This window comes from Martes martes, assembly GCF_963455335.1.
Source record: "Martes martes genome assembly, chromosome: 3".
NCBI classification, from domain to species: Eukaryota; Metazoa; Chordata; class Mammalia; order Carnivora; family Mustelidae; genus Martes; species Martes martes.
In genome coordinates, this window is record NC_137890.1 from 126,454,418 (window position 1) to 126,476,220 (window position 21,803).

Below are 21,803 nucleotides of genomic sequence, written 5' to 3' on the forward strand. Positions count from 1 at the left end.
TCCAAACCTCCCAGCGTCCTCCAGCCCACTCCGTTTGCTTCCTACCTTGCTGGAGGAGGAAATCTGCCGGGCTTTCAGGGCTCCATCCTGCCTCTGAGACCGTCTCCTGGGCTGGGGAGGTTCTCCTGCTCCTCGTGGGAGCTCCAGACCCCGGCTGAAGCTGTTTCACACGCTGGGCCTGAGAATCTTGACAGGTGCTTAGCATTTTCTAACCAGTTCTCACCTTGGCCTTGGCCACTTAGTTAGCTGCAAGTTCACCCTGACCCCCTCCAAGCTTTCTGCAGAGCAATGGCACGTATGATATTGCCTCACACCCCCTCTGAGGAGAAACACATAAATGTCAACAGTCTGGATATCCACCAAGTAGAATGTCAGGTTTGGACCAAAGCCAACGGGGTATAGGACAGGAGGGGAAACCTCTGAGGATAGGGACATCGTCTCCTTTCATCTTCTTTAGAGCCTGTGGACAGTTAAAAAACAAAACAAAACAAAAAAAGCAGTCAGTAATTTCCCTTCTGGAAACTGGAAGAATCTGCATCAAACTCAGGTGTGTGGCTGTGTATTACCCTCAGGCTTGAGTGAGGGGCCAGAGCTGTGAGGGGGCAGGACCTCGGAGAACTGTGGGGGGTAGAGGGTGGGAGGGGAGTCCTGGGCCTGCACGGGCTCAAATGCAGCTGTTCCAGGTCCTGTGACCAGGTCCAGCCCCAGTGGTCCCTGGAGGGCCTGTGATGTCCCGCTGTCCCCGGTGGAGGTGCCCAGTCCCCACAGGACTGGGCTTATGGTGTTGCCTGTGGGCCTGGCTGGGCAGAACCTCATGCCTCTGTCTTCTTCGGCTCACTCTGCAGTCCTTCTACAATCCTGAGCCACCCCATCGCCATTCAACACACCTGCTTCTGCTTAAATCAGCCAGAGTTGGTTTCTGTCACTTATAGGTGAGAACTTGGGCTGATTCCCCAGGCCTCTGGGGCTCTGATTCCAGAGACTTCCATCCTACTTCTTTCCAAATGCTCTCTACCTGCCCCAGGCCGGAGCAGACCCCTCCCACTAGACCAACTGAGCACAGCATGTTGCAAAGGGGAAGGAGAAAAGCCTCCACATGGAGCAAAATGAAAGTGTGACACTCCCACACGCAGAGACCTTGAGCAGACAGAAGCCAGGCTTTGATTGTTAGTCCCCGAAGGCTGTGCCTTCCATGAACACGAGGGGTCTGTGTGAGTGCAGCCCCCTGGGGTGCCCAGGATCCCAGCTTCCTGGCAACATCCCGGTGTGTCATCATTCCAGGGGTCTGATTAGCTGTAGAACGTGCAAGTTCCTTGTTCCCAGGATTCATCTGAGTTAACTCTGCTGCTAATTGGGTTTGTATCTGGCAGTGGTGACATCGAAAAAAGATTTTGTAGTCAATTATGTTCTCCTGGAACGCACGGGCAGGGGTTGTCCTGTCAGCGCCGAGGTGGTCTCTACCTTAACGAGCTGGCCCAGACAGAGGCACCAGAGGACATTATCATCCCCGAGCACCTGTCTTCAGTGGCTGCTGTTGAACAAGAAGTGGAAGGTCTATCTGGGCACCGCATGAGCCGGCTTTACTGTACTTTCCAGTTGCCTCTTTCCCGTGGAACACAGCTGAATGCGATCAGGTGCGTTCCAGCCACTTTAAAAAAATCGTCCCTGAGGACATGGAACACGCACATGCTCTTCCTACTGCCAAACGATGGAGGGTTTGGCTTAACTGCACCAAAGCCAGGAAACGGACACTTACGGGCCCCACTACCCCCCAGAACACAGCCACGTGGCACACACCTGGAGGAAGAGAAATGGAATTCTTCCTGCAAGTTCTTTTTTTGGTCCAGAACAAATCATTCTTCCAATGTTCTAACATCCTGAGCGTGGGTGGAAGCGATGCTTACTTACGTCTTGTGGGAAAGATGGTGTGTTTATAGAAGAATCCTCTAGCCGACGGGGGTGATTGCGGGAAGGGCCACTGGTCACTCAGAGAACACAGTGAGGCCTTGCCTTTTTTTTTTTTTTTCCTTTTGCTTTGGGTCTTAGTGGGTCAAGCTCTCACTTTTTTTTTTTTTTTTTTTGAATACGGGGGTTTCCAGTCCTCTGCCTGGAAGAGCTGGAGGCATTTTCCTGTTCACAGAGAAATGGAAAAGCAGGGAAAGTTCCACTTAATGGCTCAGAAACAGGCCACCAGGGCCTGGGAATGGCCAAGGAGGACGTGGGGTCTCTCTGAGACAGGGCCCTCTGGGCAGTAGGGGGCCCCTGGGGGAGCAACCTTCTGAGGAGATGGCTTCAGTTGTAGGCGGTGGCGAGAGTGGGCAAGGCGGCGGTCAGCCGGTGGTGAGGAGGGGCTCCACGAGGGCGAGCAGCACCCCTGGCCTGAGGTCAGCCTCCAAGAGCCCATGACGGGACTGTAAATGCCATACGGTGCGGCCAAACCACTCCTCTGTGGGAACTGGAACTGCACATTTCCTGCCTTTCATCTTGCCTGTCGGAGAGGAATCTGTCAGAAGCGGCAAACCACAGCCCTGTCACTGGGGCAAGGGGCAAGGCTGTGGCTCCGGGGCCGCGGGCGGGGGTGCAGGGGGCTGGGAGTGGGCTGGGCCGCCGAGCAGCCGGCCAGCGACCATGGAGAGGTGCCTGGGCGGCATGGCGGACCGGGCACCATCTGCCCACGCCAGGCCAAGCGAGTCCTTCTGTTGGCCGGGGACAGAGCTCTCGCTCAGACAAGGTGCGCGGCCTGTGTGGGGACATATGCTGCCGTTGTCAGAGCCAGACGGCCAGTTCTGGGTTCTTTCTGGGTGATGCTGGGAGAGCTGCACTTCGGAATTTTATCATTAGCTGGGGGAGCGTTGGGTCCTCCCTTGATCTCCTGCCAGAGTGGATTTTTGGAGAAGAGCCTGGTTTGGGAAGGGCCAATTCAGAGAGCACAGAGGCACGCCATGAACATGCCACATGTAATTTTGGGGTGAGGAAACTGAGCTTTAAAACTCAAACATGAGAATCTGTGCCTGCAAGCTAGTTGTCCTCGCCTCCTTCTCCCTGGGAGTGGCCCAGAGAGCAAAAGGGCATGCACGCATCCCGTTCTCCTCCAGGGGGAAGAGTTACTTTATTTGAAGAGGGAGAATGCAGGACACGATAGACTTGGGGTGTCACAGGTCTTTGGAGAGCCAGCACTGCCTGGCTCTCTGAGTTTTCTCCTAAGTCCCCATTTGCTTGGTCCCTCCAGCTCCCTACCCTCACCACATCTTCAGCCCCCACACCACACCCATACGCACCCACTCCCACCCCTAGGCAGCCAGCTTTTTCTTTCAGCCTCTCTTCCTTAAAGGCATGGGTTATTTTCCCTGATACCAGGTCCCATGTTAGTGATTCACACCATATTCCCAGGAAACTCCCTGATGTGTCCCTTAGAATTAACCCAACTGGATTCCCTTGTTCTCTCTTTCTTAGCTTACTTCCTCTGAATCTTTCTTTGCCCTCCCTAAGCCATCTGGGAGGTGGCAGACAGTCTCTCTTCATGTCAGGGATGAATTTCCATCTGCAAGGTATCAGGGCTCATGCATACGGTACGAGAGAAGGCTCTGGTTTAGGGCAAAAGGGACACGTAAGCCCTGTGCGACTGCGAGGTGGGGGTGTTGGCCTCAGAGCCAGGACCTCGCAAACACGCTCTCAAGGTGACAGTTCTAACAAACGCACAGGAGCCTCCTAACCAACACACTAATTAGCTGCGAGAATAGAAACAGATACAGAACAAGCCTCCAAACTTGCCAATTATTCTCTAGGGAACACACGCCAAGGATTGGTCTCTGGGAAATTTTCTTTTTAAGAGGCAGAGCTTGAGGGACTATCTGGGAAGGGTCAGATCCTTCAAACTTAACTCAGAATTCATTGAATTAGACCTAGAACTGGCCTGGCTGGAACCAGGCTGTCACAATCAGATCTCAAATTAGGGACCCCTTACGGTACATTTCTTCCCACTCAAGATGTATCCTGAAAGCTCTCAGGGCAGGAGTAAAGTAGAAAAGTCCAGGTAATGGGACAGCTGTTGTTTGTCTAGGACAAGGAGGGGCCTCCTCCCTATCATCCACAGACCCCTCCGGAGTGAGGGCGTCATGCTCAGAAAGGCTCCTCCAAGTCTGCAGGGGCCAGGAGGAGCATGGACCCGAGGGCACGGGGGCAGCGGTACAAGCGTGATGTCGAAGCTGGGAGGTCCCCGGACCCCACCTCATGCCCTCTGAGCTCAGGATCCCCAGCATCTTTCTTGAAATGAAAAACAGGCAACATAAATAATTTTAAATGCTTCTGAAAACAATTTTGCAAAAAAAAATAGAAAAAAGCAGTCTGTACAAAATTGGCACATTGTATGAGCCCATTAAGAAACAGAACTGGTTTTATTCCTCAGACATTTTGCACGGATTAGGAATGGGGGATAAAGGCATTGCATCCCGCTCAGTTAGGAGGCCAGGTGTCTGGAACTGTGTGGAATGTCCACGTGCCCTCTGAAGAGCACTGTCTCCAATTCTGAGGGAGGACGTCACATGTGGGCTGTCTCCTTCACCCGGTAGTGACGTTTCTCAGAGCGGGGCTTCTCCAACCTGTCTCCTGGTGACACTCCAGTGGCAGAGGAGGATGAACACATCCCCAAGGGGCCAAGGAACTGCTCAAAGGCACGGTGACAGCACCTATCATCGCTGAGCTCTAGGAGCTTAAGACACCCACGTGAATTTTGCACGTGTATTTATTTTCACAGAAGAATTCGGCTTTAAATTCCTCATTGGTTGGACCCAGTCCGCAGTCCTGGGAGAGGGCCACATGAAGACAGGCACTCAAAGCCTGGACTAGGGCCAACGGTGGGAGTTCGCTCATGGCTAGGATTGGACCTGAGCAAGGCTGCGTTGCCCGCAGTAGGCAGGCTGGGGAGGAGCAGGAGGTCCACTGACGGGGTGCTAAAGCGTGGTCTTCATTAAAGGTAAAGGCTCAGGCACTGGGAGGTGGGAGGTGCCATGGCCAGGTCTTTGTACCTCAGAAAGCTCCTGTGCAGTGCAGTCTTTGCTGAGGGAGGAGGAAACTTCCTTAATGGCTCCGCCCACATTCAGCTGGTGCAGGTTTTTCAGAATCTCACCTAACAGGATAGGTCCCTCGAATTAGAGGCTTCCTTTTCCTTCTTCCCATAGTCCTTGGAGTTCCTGTCTAACCACAGAGGACATAGACAGGAGATGGGAGCAGTAGGCTTTGTCCTGCTTCACCTGGTGGCCTGGTGGGGTCACGTCCCATCACCCTCCCAGGACCAATGTTAACCTATTTTTTCCTCAGCATCACCAACTGGCTTCTGGCTGGAATTCTGACAGCTAAACAGACACACTTCTTGGTTTACAAGCTGTTATTCTATCACTGTAAGTATTAGTCAACATTTGGGTTTTAGTCATAACATAACTAATGCATAATTTTGTTTGCTTCACAGCAAATTAAATAAAGAATTGGCAGCACATTAAATAAATGGTTAAATTAATTTTTTTTCTCCAAGTCTTCAAGTAAAATTGAAGTTCCAGACAGATGCACATATCTATCTGGGAGCTCCAGCTACCCCCCTGAAGTCCCTCCAATGTGCCCAGAATTGTGACAAATGAGGCAGAACCACTAACGCCTTAGGTCGGCACAGAGAATGAACACATAGATGTCGGCAATTTAAACAGTACCGATCATGGCCATGCTCAGGCTAATGTCCTTAAAATTAGTATGACAGATAAAACAGTGCTTGAATAGAATTCAGTCTTGGCTAGCCAATCTTTAAAAGTCTAGCTAGCTATCAATGAAGCTGACCAATGTTGTAATTTGTCCCAAGGCCTCTATAACAAAAAGATAAGGTAAGACTCCTGAAACGTTCAAGTGCATCCCAACTGTCTGTCACTGAACTACAGAATACTAAATAATTCCGTCCGTTGTGCAGGAACACACAAGGCCCATGCTGCTCAGGTCTAATTAGCTAAATGGTCCCAAAACCAAATTAAGAAGTACTTAAGAAGATGATGAAAATGAGTCTGGAAACAAGATAACCATCGGTCACTACACGTGGAGATTTAACTTCCATATCATAAGCCTGCTTTCACTAAAGAAACCTGCTCGTTCATGTCTTTATTGGTTTTTGAACTAGACCAGAGGATGTTTGGATTAGTGTCATAGGCAGGAGCCTCATGGTGTATTTCACTGGTGTATCAGAAATTCTCTTTGATTTTTGCCAGATTTTTACCCTGTAGGACTCAGTAGGTTTTACTCACTTTGGAAAAGACAAAGGGCTGACTCCAAGATTATTAGCTCTTTGATAGTGGGCCACTTTTTAGACAAAGGGATGTCTGAGGCTTTGTTAGAATCGTGCCCCAATGATTAGGGGACAATTGATGGAGAGGGAGGATCTGATTGAAAAACTCCAATGCTATTTTTGAATTCCTTATATTGTCTGCCTTATGATATTCTGAGAGGCATGACAAACTTCTCTTTGGCAATTTTTATTTTATTTTATTAAAAGATTTATTTATTTGACAGAGAGAGAGAGAGAGAGAGAGAGTGCACAAGCAGAGGGAGGAGCAGAAGGAGGAGAGAGAGAGAAAGAGAATCTCAAGCAGATTCCCTATTGAGTGTGAAGCCTGACACGGGGCTCCATCTCAAGACCCTGAGATCACAACTGGAACCAAAACCAAGATTCACACGCTTAATTCACTGTGCCACCCAGGCGCCCCTTCTTTGGCAATGTTTAAGGTGAAAGGATTATTGCTCCCCATTTTTCACTGCGTAATAAATATAGTCGAAATCCAGCAAAACACAAGATTTCAAAGGCTCCATACAGTTACTGATCTGATCACATTTCTTGCACCAGTGCATTCATTCCACTGAAAAACACCAGAAAAATTCCATGGTGAAAAATGCACTCAAATGCAAGGTGAAAAATAACGTTTAGGTAACCTTTTTTTACCAATATGATTGTGGCTTTGAGGAAAATCATCAAAAAATGAAATTTAAAAATGTAAAGCCATGTCTCTGCTGAGCTAGACATTATAAAATACTGTAATATTAGTGCAAGTTTTTTCTGAAGTGAGTTCTTTATTAGTTTTATTTTTGATAATTCCTGTCACTGTGTCAACAGCAGAACATTCTTGGTACCAATTAAAACTAATTAAAAGTTATTTAGGGAACACAAGTGAATAACAATGTTTAACAGTTATCACCTCTCAGAATAGAAACTCAAGCGGCTGACAAAATGGAAGCTGACAAACATTCATGGTTTTGACTCTCCCAGATCACAGCAAAAACTGGTTTGCTTACATAACCGATGGAAACCCAGGATCCTGCATGGTCCAGTCTTGGCACTGGCTCAGACCTGCAGAAAAATATAATTGAAAACAATTCAACTTTTTCTGTCTCTTGAGAAAATGCCAAAGGTAGGAGTGTGTTTTAAATATCCAGCAAAGTCCTTAAAGATCCCATTTGCCCTTGTCTCTTGATGCCTGGTTCTCTGACGGCCTCTCCCTCTTCTGTTTCCCCTCATGCTCCGGAGACCCAGCCCGAGCCTTCTCTAACACCCCCTCTTTTCTCTGCCTCGGTTCTTCATCTGTCATTCAGCCTGGCCTCCCTGGCTTCTTTAGTTTTCCTTCCAATTGTTTCTATCCAGTTGCCGTGTGACAAAATTGAAAACACGCCCCTCATTCCAGGCAGGGGCATGGGTACACGTTAGAATCTGTATCCCACCCACTGTTCTTGTGTCTCAGAACGAGAAGCCGGCTGCAGAAGAGTTTTGCCACGGAAGCCGTCAAGTGGCTAGACCCTGGAACTTCAGGGGGCCAAGGCTCTGCTTCAGTTCCCGCAAGCTTTTTTTTTTTTTTTAAAGAATTTTATTTATTATTTGACAGAGAGAGAGATCTCAAGTAGGCAGAGAGGCAGGCAGAGAGAGGGGGAAGCAGGCTCCCCGCTGAGCAGAGAGCCCGACGCAGGGCTTGATCCTGGGACCCTGAGATCACGACCTGAGCCTAAGGCAGAGGCTTAACCCACTGAGCCACCCAGGCGCCCCCAGTTCCCGCAAGCTTTGCTTCGTCTCACAGCCATAGTTCACACTTGGCCGTGACTCTGCGGTGTCAGAATGTCCCAAGATGACGTGTGCTGCGAGAGGATTCTCAGATGTTTATTTCTTCTTATACTCTATATGTTTATAAAATCTTTCACTTAAGCTTTCCTTTTGTTTTCTTAAGCTTTCCTTTTATTTATTTTTAAAGATTTTATTTATTCATTTGACAGAGAGACCACAAGCAAGACAAGCTGTAGGCAGAGGGAGAGGGAGAAGCAGGCTTTGCGCTGAGCAAGGAGCCCGATGTGGGGTTCGATCTGAGGACCCTGGAATCATGACCTGAGCCGAAGGAAGCTGCTTAAATGACTGAGCCTCCCACCTCCTCCCCTCCTTCCCTTTTCTTGTGGCCACCTCCGAGGGGCTTCTTGGAGCATACTTTGGACTATAAGTGTGCAGACGGAGCAACGTGATTAGAATCAGAAACAGCAGACTCTTGTTCTGCAAAGCTCCACTACTTATGAACTAAGCGGGCTTGGCCACCATGACAAGACACCCACTGGGTTGCTGTGCCCGGGAACTGGTACACAGTGGGTTCTCCACAAATGGGATTTCCTTCCTATCATTAATCTCAAGGGAACCAAGGAGAGAGTAAAGGTGGATGAGGGCAAATCCATCCCTTCCACTGGAAAAAAGCAGCAGCAAGGTGGGGTGGACCCATGGTGAGTGGGCCGCAGACTGGTAGGTCCTCAGAAGCATTTACGTAATCTGATGATCCAGCAGGATTGGATGAAAGTATAAGCCGGGGGTGCCTGGGTGACTCAGTCAGTTTGATGTCTGCCTTTGGCTCAGGTCATGGTTCTGGGGTCCTGGGATTGAGCCCTGTGTTGCGGGCTCCCTGCTCATTGGGGAGCCTCCTTCTCCCACTCCCTCTGCCTGCTGCTCCCCCTGCTTGTGTGCTCTGCTTGTCAAATAAATAAATCTTAAAAAAAAAAAAAAATCAGCCTGTGTGCGTGGCACTGAACTGGGCTGGAAAAAAAAAAAAAAGAATTAACATAAACTGATAATTTCAGACAGACTAAGACAATGACAGAAGCAGGTCTCTTGATGCGAACTGGATTAAAATCTGGGAGCCTGAAGAAGTCTGGATTTCCAAATGCAGCTTTTTGGCTCTTGAGCTGTCCAGCACAGAGTTCCTTGGAAATGCAAATCCTGTAACATGGAAATGCAGAGTTGGACTCTCTTAGGGGCTGAGAACTGACCCCTCTTTCTTGAAACTCCTGAGGGGAGACCACTGGTCTAGAGCCCCTGAGAATGTACCCGAGCAGCCTGCCTCCAGGGAAGGAGCCCGCCAGGCTGGCCTGCAGGGCATTTCCGGGTGGTGATCCCCACAGAGCCCAGGGACAGCAGGCAGGACTCCAGCCCAGGCAGTGGTCCTAGCCAGAGGGCCTCGGTTGCTCAGCGGCCACTTAAATAGCCTACTGTTGCCACCTGCTGGTCACTACAAGAACTGCTCAGCATTGGAAAAGGGAGGATTTGTTTGGCTGCTGGGTGGCCAGGCTCCTGAGAGCTGCACCAAAATACAGACATGCAGACTCAGTGTTTTCTCCAAAGATGACCTGGGGAGGATCTATTACCATTCCACTCATTAAGCCACACAAGCAGGTGGACTTTTATAAAAGTGATAGCCTCATCCATGCATGATTTAGTCGATGACAAACACATTTATTGCTATAAACCAGGTACCCTGCAAGGCACTCGGGGTGATTGGAAGTCACACCTCACTCTACCCCCACATGACATTATCCAGGGCGATCTTCTACCCTAATCACTGAATTAGGCTTTACATTTCGTCATTCACTCATGAGCCCTACCGACTGAATGACTACTATAATGGCAGGTTCCAGGCCAGAAGCTGAGCATGCAGTGGTGAGCAGAAACGGGTACTGACTCCCCACTCATTAGTCTGCTGTCTAGAGGAGAGACAGACACTAATCAGATCATCACACAAATAAATGTAACAGTATGCAAAAGGTATAATACAAAGTAACCACGATAAAAGCTTAGGCTAAATGACTTCGATCCATTCTGGAATGGAAATTTGGGCTATTTGATATGCTTTAAAATTATCTAAAATGTTTCATTTGGGACGCCTGGGTGGCTCATTTGGGTAAGCATCTGCCTTCAACTCAGGTCATGATCCCAGGGTCCTGGAATCGAGTTCTGCATCAGGTTCCTTGTTCAGCGGGGAGTCTGCTTCTCCCTCTTCCCCCGCCTGCTGTTCCCCCTGCTTGTGCTCGCTCTCTCTCTCTCTCTCTCTCTGGCAAACAAAGAAATAAAATCTTAAAAATTATATTAAATCAAATACAATGTTTCATTCTTTGACCCAGCACTTCCACTTTCAGAGATTATCCCAAGGCAACAATCAGAAAATTGGACTTATTTATAAGGATGTTCCCTATATGATTGTTTACAAAAGTGAAAAAGTAAAAATAAAAAAGGCAACCATCCAAAGAGCCAATGAGAAGGGGTTGGTTAAACAAATTATGGTACCCTCAAAAACCAGAATATTCTGGAGCCATTAAAAATAACAATGTAGAGGGGCTCCTCGGTGGCTCAGTTGGTTAAGCATCTGCCTTTGGCTCAGGTCATGATCCCAGGGTCCTGGGATGGAGCTGGTTTCTCTGCTCAGCAAGAGCCTGCTTCTCCCTCTCCCTGCCACCCTCCCTACTTGTGCATGCTCTCTCTGTGTCAAATAAATAAAATCTTAAAAAACAACAACAACAACAACAATGTAGAGCCACACTATTTGCCTAAGAACATGTCTATTATATACATTGTAAGTTATGGAAAGGTATATATGGCAAACCCCAATTTTGAAAACATTTTTGTGAGTGTTTTCTTCGAGCTCCCTACTACATAATCAGTTTATTTGATTGTTGCTGTTGGAGCGTTATGATCATTATGCAAATATGCTGTTATTTTCCCCATGCCCCCACCCCACAAAAAGGGCATACAACACAAAAGCTTCTGTTGGCTCTATTTCTTCACCACCTCATTTGTTCACTCTAACTGCTCCCCTCATAAACCTACTCCAGTCAGGTTTTGTATGTGTCAAGGTCACCAGAGGCCTCCATGTTGCTAAACCCAGAGGCATTTCTGTCCTCCTGCCGTGGGCTCCCCCAACAGCATTTAACACAGCAGCCCCTCCCTCCTCCTTGTGTGAGTTCTTCCTCCGGCTTCCAGGACCCCGCCCTCTGGGATCTCCTGCCTCATTGGTTCTGCTTTCTCAGGCTTTTCTGCCTTCCTCCTCTTCTTCCCAGCTTTTTGTTGTTGTTGTTGTTGTTGTTTTGTTTTGTTTTTTTAAGAATTTATTTATTTATTTGAGAGACACAGAGAGAGCATGACTGGAGGGGAGGGGTCGAGGGACAGAAAGAAGCAGACTCCGGGTTGAGCAGGGAGCCCAATGCAGGGTTGACATCATGACCCAGAACCCTGAGATTATGACCTGAGCCAAAGGCAGATGCGTAACTGACTGAGCCACCCAGGTGCCCCTCTTCCTGTTTTTAATGTTAGTTCTCTTCTCTTCCCTGCCTATACTCACTGCTTTGACAGTATCCAGTCATGGCTTTAAGCACCATCTGCCCTCGCCTAGACCTCTCCCCTAATCTCCTGACTCATAAATCTGACTGCCTACTCAGGTTTCTCATAGACATTTCAAACTCAGTGTGTTCCTAATGGAACTTATGACCCTCCTCCCCATTTAACCTGCTCCAGCCACAGCCTTCCTAATTAATCAACTTGTTGGCGCCTAAATCCTTCCCAGTGCTCAAGCCAGAACCCTGCAAATCATCTGCAAACATCATCCTCTCTTTCTTTCGTATCCAGATCCAATCCTTTGGGAAATCCTTTTAGCCCTGGGTCAAAATATATTTCCCAAATCCAGTGACTTCCCATCACCCTCCCTGCAACCACTGTGGTCCCGTCTGCCCGCACCTACCCCCTGGATTACGGCAGTAGCACCTCCCTTGTCTCCCCTACAGCCTCTCACCACCACAGCAGCTGGAGTGCTCCTTTAATGATGTATGTCAGATCATGTCACTCCTGGTCAAAACCCTGCAGAGGCTCCCAGTCTTGCACGAGTAGAAGTCTACAAGACACACTGTGTTCTCTCTTTCCCGACTGCTCTCTGACATCATCGCCTAGGCATCTTCCTGTCACTCTGCTCCGGCCTGGCTGGCCTCCTTGCAATGTCAGGAATACACTGGTCCACTCCCCTTAGGGACTTCTGTTGCTGTTCACTCTTGCTGGAGTGTTCAACCCATAGATATCTGCACCTCCTTCAAGTCTGCTCAAATGCCTCACCTTGTGCTTCCATGCGGTTCCCCTCTCTAGCCATCCTGATTCCCTTCACCCTGCTCTACCTTTCTTTTTTCCATAGCATTTTCACGGTAAGATACAAAACAATTTATGTTTAAATTTTATATATATATACACACACACACGTAATTGTTTATTGTTTATTTTCTCTAACGTAGAATGCATTTTTCTTGAGGAACAGATATCTTCATCTGTTTAATGATGTATCTCAAATGCCTAGAACTGTGTTTGGTACATAGCAATGCCCAAGAAAAAAAAAATTTTAACTTTAAAAAAATTTTTCTATGTATTTATTTGAGAGAGAGAGCACAAGCACAAGGGGGTACAGAGGGATAGGGAGAAGTGAACTCCAGATGCCTGTAGGCAGCCCAACACGGGGCTTGATCTTAGGCCCCCAGGATCATGACTTGAGCCAAAGGCAGCAGCTTAACTGATTGAGCCACCCAGGCACCCCAGCTTTTTTTTTTTTTTTAAGTAATCCCTACACCTGAAGTGGGGCTTGAACTCACAACCCTGAGATCAAGAGTCGCATACTCCACTGACTGAGCCAGCCAGGTCCCCCAGAAAACATATTTGTAATAAACGAATTTCACAAAGTATATGTTTATCAAAATCATCACATTGTATATTTAAAATATATTATAATTTTATTTGTCAATTATATCTCAATAAAGCTGAAAAAAAGATTAATATTCTCCTGAAAGTAGCATTTCCTTAGCAGTAGTTAATCCATGAAAGCCTATAAATTAAATAAACTCTTGACTTTAAGTAACATAAAGTAAGGATTTGGGATAGTGAAAAATAAGTAGATAAATGAATGCAGGTAAAGGGTCTGAACAGATAAAAACTAACCCACTAACCATGAAAATTTCTAGTTAGAAAGATAATGGATAAACATTGCTCTTGTTCATTTGTTTTTAATTTTTCTACAATAAATTTGAATTACTTAAATAGACATTTTGGGAAAAAATAAGTTTACTACTGAGGATAACAAGTTTTAATTAATTATTTTTTAGTCTATAGTTTCCACTGTTCATCTATAGAAGAGAACTGGTAAGATGGTAGAAATGTGGGAAAGGTTGGGGCGCCTGGGTGGCTCAGTGGTTAAAGCCGCTGCCTTCGGCTCAGGTCATGATCCCAGCGTCCTGGGATCGAGCCCCGCATCGGGCTCTCTGCTCGGCAGGGAGCCTGCTTCCTCCCTTCTCTCTCTGCCTGCCTCTCTGCCTACTTGTGATCTGTCTGTCAAATAAATAAATAAAATCTTTAAAAAAAAAAAAAAAAAAAAAAAAAAAAAAAAAAGAAATGTGGGAAAGGCACCCATTTACATTATTGTGAAGACATTACGAAGCTCCTGCCCAGATAGCAGGAGAAGTTCTGTCTTGATTTGAGTTCCCCCAGAAGCAGAGCCTGTAAGGGGTCTATCTGGGAGGTACAGGGTGAACAAAGTGAGACAGAGAAGAGAAGGAAGCCAATAAAGGGAGGGCTGTCCAGCCATTTCCACCACGGGCAGTGGGGAGTCCATCACAGATGAACTCTGAGTCAAGCACAGAGTGTGCCTCAGTTGCCCCATCTGATGGGTGAGGAAACTGGGGTATCCGTCCACCTACCACAGTGGAGGGCTGTTTCTGGAGCCATTAATGCTCTTACATTTCTAGCTTGTCCCATGTATTCCTGCAGCCAGAAAAACAATCCCTGGGGCAGCTGTTGGCAGTAGGCAGAGTTTTCAGAGTAGAAGTGAAAGACAAGAGGATATGAGGCAGGGGAGGGAGGGCCCTGAGAGGGTCTGCTATGGTTCCTTGATTAGACCCTGACTTTGCTCTGGGGAGGAGCTCCCTTGTCTGTTGTTCTCTGTGGTTCCTCGCTGGGCTCCTGCAGGTCTTGCTTGTGCATTCACGTCCATGACCATATCTGAAGTGGGCAGCCGGGATAGTGCCCTCTCTGGGAGCCTGTACAGCTGTTGTAGCATGTTTGGGCACCCAAGGACTGTTTAAATGTCTGAACAACCCACTAGTTTTTCTAGTCTGGGTTCAAGAACTCTTTGGCAATACAATTCCCCCCAACACTTAGTGAGCTTCTGAAATATTTGTCTTCAGTCATTTCCATGTGCCAGTATGCACACGTAAGGTCCTTCATTAGACCTAACTCTCAAGCCAGATTTACTTCTTGGCATCCTAACCCCCATGCCTCTCTCCTTCAACTTAATGGCAACCACCTTGAAGTTATCTGGGAAAAACAAAGAAAAACAAAAACAAAATCAAAAAACCATCTCGAGTGTGAAAAAAGCATCCTTAAACTGCAATCATAAAACTACCTGCTTAAAAAGAAGTTTTAATGGGTTTTTGTTGCTCAAAGGCTTTTTTCTATGTTATCCACTTATATTTTGGGTATCAAAGCAGAAGCCTCCGAATTTCTGGACTTATTCTATTCCCTTTCATGTTTCCTCTTAAAGCAGCTGATTCTTGCCTGAGATTGACTCTTATGTGACACACTAAGCAAAACAAATAAGAACCAATGTGTATGATTTTTGGGGTTTTCCAACTTCTTTTAGAACCATGGCTCAGTAGACATTTTGCTCACCAAGTAACTGAGGACAATAAAACAACAAGTTTTATTAAATAATTTGCTGTTACATAACATGGGTTTTCATCTTGTCAGCCTCTAATACCAATTTTCTTGCCTTCCTCTACAGTGCTATACATTTTAGGGTTTATTCTTAGCCCTAGGACCCCAAGGAAGGGAGTAAATTTTGTACTAATACAAATAACACTAGCTACTGTATTAAACATACAAACAAACAAACAAACAAGAATTTCAATGGCTTAACCCAATGAAAGTTTTGTTTTCACTCACTAAATAGAGCTGGGTGGTGACAGGTCAGTGGGTACCCTCCTCCACGAAGTCATTCAAGGATCCAGGATGTTGAAAGCAAAGTCTCCTCTAACATGTGGTTTCCAACAGGGTCATGTCCATTCCAGCTAGTCAGAAGACTAAAGAGCATGAGGCTTAAAGATGGCAGAGCTGGAGGAGTCTGAGCTCATCTTATCCCATGCATACAACTAGATAACACTCACATCAGTGTAAATAAACCAGAAAATGACTGGCAAACAGACTCTCCACAGCTAAATGTAGAGAAAAGTCCACATCAAAGAGGACAGGAAGGGCAAAGATGTGTTGCGGGTCAAAAGGACCCTTGTAATTGGCCACAAAAGGGAGAGATGCTGCTGGCATGGAGAGAGGAGAGAAACAGACCCTCACCCTGGGGACCCCAGGCACCCCAGGCACGGCATGTGGAAGATGAATCCCCATAACATTTGCCTTTGAAGGCCCAAGGGACCTGGCTTCATGAGTTTTTTATAATCAGTGGGACTTAACACCTGGAACTTTAAAAATCATTGAGCTTAGGGTCCCTGGATGGCTCAGTGGGTTAAAGCCTCTGCCTTCGGCTCAGGTTGTGGTCCCAGGGTCCTGGGATTGAGCCCCACATCGGGCTCTTTGCTCCATGGGGAGCCTGCTTCCCTTCCTCTCTCTCTGCCTGCCTCTCTGACTACTTGTGATCTGTGTCTGTCAAATAAATAAATAAAATCTTTTTAAAAAATTCTTAAAAAAATAAATAAAATATATATTTAAAAAAAAAAAGCAGTAAGAGAAAAGGAAACAGTCACACAAGGGAAAACCCAATAATGTTATCAGCTGATTTTTCAGTAGAAATTTTGCAGACCAGAAGAGAGTAGCATGACAAACAAACAAACAAACAAAACACCAAAAAACCCTGCAGCCAAGAATACTCTATCCAGCAAAGCTATCATTCAGGGTAGAGGTAGAGATAAAGAGTTTCCCAGGTAAACAAAAGTTAAAGGAATTCACAAGCACTAAATCAGCCTTGCAAGAAATGTTAAAGGGGACTCTGTGAGTAGAAAGGAAAGACCATAAGCACGAGTAGGAAAAGTAGGAAGCACAAAAGTATATCTATAAAATTAAGTATATCTATAAAAAAATCAGTCAAGGGAATCAAAATAAAAGAATGGAAAGTATGACACCATATATCTAAAAATGGTGGGGAGAAAAATAAAAACTTAGTGCTTTTAGAATGGGTTCAAACTTAAACAACCATCAACTTAATATAGACTGCTATAGGCACAAGATGTTACAAATAAACCTGATGGTAACCCAAATAAAAAACCAGTAACAGATACGCAAAAAACAGATACGCAAAAAATACGCAAAAAAAAAAAAAAACCAAGTATATCACTAATGAAAGCCAACAAACTAGAAGAGAACAAGAGAAGAAAGGAGCAGAGAAGACCTATAAAAACAACCATAAAACAAGTAACACAATGGCAATAAGTACATACCTATCAATCGTTACTTTAAATGTAAATGGACTAACTGCTCCAGTCAAAAGACATACAAATGGATAAAAAAACAAGACCCATCTATATGGTGCCTACAAGAGACTCGTTTCAAACCTAAAGATACATGCAGATTGCAAGTGAAGAAATGGGCTAAATGGGTGAAGGGTATTAAGGAGGGCACTTTTTGTGTTGAGCCCTGGGTGTCGTATCTAAGTGATGAATCACTAAGTTCTACTCCTGAAACCAATATTACACTATATGTCAACTAACTAGAATTTAAATAAAAATTTGGAAGAATGGATGAATGAATGAATGAATGAATGAATAAAAAGAAATAAAAAAAAGTGAAGGAATGGAAAAAGCATTTATCGTGCAAATGGAAGTGAAAAGGAAGCCAGGGTAGGAATACTTACATTGGACAAAATAGAGTTTAAAACAAAGACTGTAAAAAGAGACAAAGAAGAACACTACATAGTCATAGTCATAGTCATAAAATAAAATTGTTATACCCAATAAGAAGGTATAACAATTGTAAATATTTATGCACCAAACATGGGAACACCCAAATACATAAAGCAGCCAAAAACAAACATACAGGAAGTAATTGACAGTAACAGAATAACAGTGCAGGACTTTACCACCCCACTTAAACCAATCATCCAGACAGAAAATTAATTAAAAAAACAGTAGCTTTGGACCAGGAGGATTTAACAGATATATTCAGAATATTCCATCATAATACAGTGGGACACACATTCTTTTCAAGTGTACATGGAATATTCTCCAGAATAGATCATATCTTAGGTGACAAAACCATACAAACAAGTTCAAAAAGACTGAAGTCATACCATGCATCTTTTCCGACCACAAAATTGTGAAACTAGAAATCAACCACAAGAAAAAATCTGCAAAGAACACAAATACACGGAGGTTAAATAACATTTTACCAAACAATGAATGGGTCAACCAAGAAATAAGAGAGGAAATCGAAAAATATGTGGAGACAAACGAAAATGAAAACACAACAGTCCAAAATCTTTGGGATATAATAAAAGCTGTTCTAAGAGGGAAGTTTGCAGCAATGCAAACCTACCTCAAGAAGCAAGAAAAATCTCAAATAAATAACTGAAACTTATACCTAAAGAAGATAGAGAAAGAAGAACAAAACCCCAAACCAGTAGAAGGAAGGAAATTAGATTAGAGCAGAAATAAATGAAATAGAAACTAAAAAGAGAGAGAAAGAGAGAGAAGATTGATGAAACCAGGAGCTGGTTCTTTAAAAAGATCAACAAAATTGATAATCCTGTAAACAGACTCATCAGGAAGGAAGAAAGGAAGCAAGCACGGAAGGAAGCAAGTCAGCCAGCCCACCCAAGTAAACAACATCAGAAATGAGAGAGGAGAAATAACAACTGATACCACAGAGATACAAAAGGATTATAAGAAAATGTTATGAAAAATTATATATCAACAAATTGGCCAGCCTAGAAGAAATGGATAAATTCCTAGAAACATATAACCTCCCAAAACTGATTCAGGAATAAACAGAAAATTTGAGCAGACAGATTACTATCAATGAAATTGAATCAGTAATCAAAAAACTCCCAAGAAACAAAAGTCCAGGACCAGATAGCTTCACTGGTGAATTCTACCAAACATGTATTTATTTATTTATTTATTTAGGTGGAGTGGTTTGGGGAAGAGGGAGAGGGAGACAGAGAATCTTAAGCAGGCTCACCCCAGTACAGAGCCTGAGGCAGGGCTTGATCTCACAACTTTGAGATCATGACCTGAGCCAAAATCAAGAGTTGGATGCTTAACCAACTGAGGCACTCAGGAGCCCCTCTACCAATCATTTAAAGAATTTTATTTTATTTTTTTTTAAGATTTTATTTCTTTTTTTTGACAGAGAAATCACAAGTAGGCAGGGGTCCTTGCTGAGCAGAGAGCCTCATATGGGGTTCAGTCCTAGGGCCCCAAGATCATGACCTGAGTTGAAGGCAGAGGCTTAACCCACTGAGCCACCCAGACACGCCAAGAATTTTATTCTTTAAAGAAAATTAGAGAATTCTATCCTTCTGAAACTATTTGAAAAAAGCAGAAGAGAAAGGAAAGCTTCCAAAATCATTCCATGAGGCCCTGATACCAAAACCAGATAGACACTGCAGAAAAAGAGAAATACAGGCCAATAACTCTGATGAACATAGGTGCAAAAATCCTTGCAAAATATTAGCAAATTGAATCGAATAATACATTAAAAAAGTCATTCATCACCATCAGGTGGGATTTATTCTCAGTATACAAGGGTGGTTCAATATTTGCAAATCAGTCAATGTGATACATCACATTGTGATACATCACATCAACAAGAGAAAGGAGAGGGGCACCTGATTGGCTCAGTTGATGGAACATGTGACTCTTCGTCTCAGGATTGTAAGTTCAAGCCTTGTGTTGGGTATAGAGATCACTTAAAAATAAAATCTAAACAAACAAACAGAAAGACAATAGAAAGGATTAAAACAATATGACCATTTCAACAGATGCAGAAAAAGCATTTGACAAAGTACAATATCCATTCTTGATAAAAATCCTTAACAAAGTAGATTTAGAAGGAACATACCTCAACATAATAAAGGCCATTTATTAAAAACCCACAGCTAACATCATACTTAATGATGGAAAACTGAGAGCTTTTCCCCTGAAATCAGGAATAAGACAAGGATAACCACTCCCCATTTTTTTTTTTTTTTAAGTAGGCTCCATGCCCAGCCTGGAGCCCAACATGGGACTTGAACTCACAACCCTGAGATCAAGGTGAGCTGAGACCAAGTTATCGAGCTGACATCGAGAATCAGATGCTTAACTGCCTGAGCCACCCAGGTGCCCCCACTCTCACCACTTTTATTCAGCATTGTACCAGAAGTCCTAGCCACAACAATCAGACAAGAAAAAGAAATAAAAGACATCCAAATTGGTAAGGAAGAGGTAAAATTTTCACTATTTCCAGATGACATGCTATTATGTATAGAAAACCCTAAAGACTTCACCAAAAAACTACTAGAACTAATAAAGGAATTCAGTAAGGTCACAGGATGCAAAATCAATATACAGAAATCCATTGCATTTCCATACACTAATAATTAAGTAGCAGAAAGAGAAATTAAGAAAACAATCCCATTTATAATTGCATCAAAATAATAAAATATCTAGGAATTAATCAAGGAGCCAAAAGAGCTATACTCTGAAATCTATAAAACACTGATGAAAGAAAGTGAAGGCAACACAAACAAATGAAAAGATATTCCATGCTCATGGATTGGAAGAACATATATTGTTAAAATGTCCATAGTACCCAAAGCAATCTACAAATTAAATGCAATCCCTATCAAAATACTAACAGCATTGTTCACAAAACAGATAACACTAAAATTTGTAGGAACCACAAAAGATCCTGAATACCCAAGGCGATCTTTAAAAAGAAGAACAAAACTGGAGGTATCACAATCCCAGGTACCAAGATATAATACAGAGCTATAGTAATCAAAACACTATTGTACTGGCACAAAAAGAGACACATAGAGCAATAGAACAGAATAGAGAGCACAGAAATACAACCATGATTATGTGGTGAATTAATCTTTGACAAAGGAGGCAAGAATATGCAATGGGAAAAAGTCTCTTCAACTGATGTTAGGAAAACTGGACAGCTACTTGCAAAAGAATGAAACTGGACCACTTTCTCACACCATACACAAAAATAAACTGAAAATGAATTAAAGGCTTAAATGTGAGGCCTGAAACCATAAAAATCCTAGAAGAGAGGATTTTGACATTGGCCATAGCAACATTTTTCTGGCTATGTCTCCCAAGGCAAGGGAAACAAAACCAAAAATAAACTATTGGGACTACATCAAAATGAAGGATTTCTGCACAGTAAGGAAACAATCAACAAAACTAAAAGACAACCCACCGAATGGAGGAAGATATTTGCAGATGACATGTGCAATAAAAAGTTAGTATCCAGGGGCGCCTGGGTGGCTCAGTGGGTTAAGCCTCTGCCTTCAGCTCAGGTCATGATCTCAGGGCCCTGGGATCGAGCCCCGCATCGGGCTCTCTGCTTAGCGGGGAGCCTGCTTCCTCCTCTCTCTCTGCCTGCCTCTGTGCCTACTTATGATCTCTCTCTCTCTTATCAAATAAATAAATAAAATCTTAAAAAGAAAAAAAGGATTTCTTAAAAAGAAGAAAAGTTAGTATCCAGAATATATAAAGAACTTATGCAACACAAAAAAACAAGTAATCCAACAAAAAAAAATGGGCAGAAGGCATGAACAGACATTTTTCCAAAGAAGATATGTAGATGGCCATCAGATACATGAAAAGATTCTTAACATCACTGGTCATCAGGAAAATGCAAATGAAAACCACAATGAGGGGGCACCTGGGTGGCTCAGTCAGTTAAGCGTCTGCCTTTGGCTCAGGTCATGATCCCAGGGTCCTGGGATTGAGCCCTGCATAGGGCTCCTTGCTCGGAGGGGTGGGGGGAGCCTGCTTCTCCCTCTGCCTGCAACTCCCCCTGCTTGTGTGTGCACACCTCTCTCTCTCTGGCAAATAAATAAAATATAAAGATGAAATGAAATAAAATAAATTAAAAAACAAAAAACAGAACCACAATAAGATATCACCTCACACCGGTCAGAATGTCTAAACAACAGCAACAACACAGGAAACAAGTGTTGGCGAGGATGCGGAGAAAGGGGAACCCTCTTACACCGCTGGTGGGAATGCAAGCTGGTGCAGTCACTGTGGAAAACGGTATGGAGGTTCCTCAAAAAGTTGAAAATAGAACTACCCCATGATCTAATAATACCACTCCTGGGTATTTACCCAAAGGATGCAAAAACACTAATTCAAAAACATATATGCACCCCTATGATTCTTGCAGCATTATTTATAATAGCCAAATTATGGAAGCAGCCCAAATGTCAACTGACTGATGAATGGATAAAAAAGAAGTGGTA